Source organism: Wasmannia auropunctata, unplaced genomic scaffold, assembly GCF_000956235.1.
Source record: "Wasmannia auropunctata unplaced genomic scaffold, wasmannia.A_1.0 LD335697.1, whole genome shotgun sequence".
NCBI lineage: Eukaryota > Metazoa > Arthropoda > Insecta > Hymenoptera > Formicidae > Wasmannia > Wasmannia auropunctata.
Window position 1 is genome coordinate 14731 of NW_012027193.1, and position 468 is coordinate 15198.

Sequence of the window (468 nt, forward strand, 5' to 3'; positions counted from 1 at the left end):
TTCTTCGTTTACCAGGCGACTCGTGCTCGTCGCCTTCGAATTCCTTTCTTTGGCGTGATCTGAGCTGTACATTGCAGCACGTTCTTTTCACCGGATTTATAAGTGCATACGAGTTTCTCTTCTCTCACGATTGTCACGTCAGCTTCAGACTCAGCGTCGCTCGAGTCGTCGGCCGTAGCTCCATCAACACTCGACATTGTAAAGTTCATTGAAAAGTTACACAGTTTGTGATGCAAGTAGTGACTGCTATTTAAAGGGACTCTTTCTTGAACACACGACTTGAAATCCTGTTCACAATTACACTTGTTTTCCTCATAAATCGTTACATAATTGACGTGTTCCATAGTTTCAAACGTTTCTAACTCGTCTATATCATAAACATCCAAATCCCGATGATCTGGTAACTGACATCGAGCATATAATTCTTTCTCTCTCTTCGTATTAATCCTGTTTTCATAATCTTTCAAA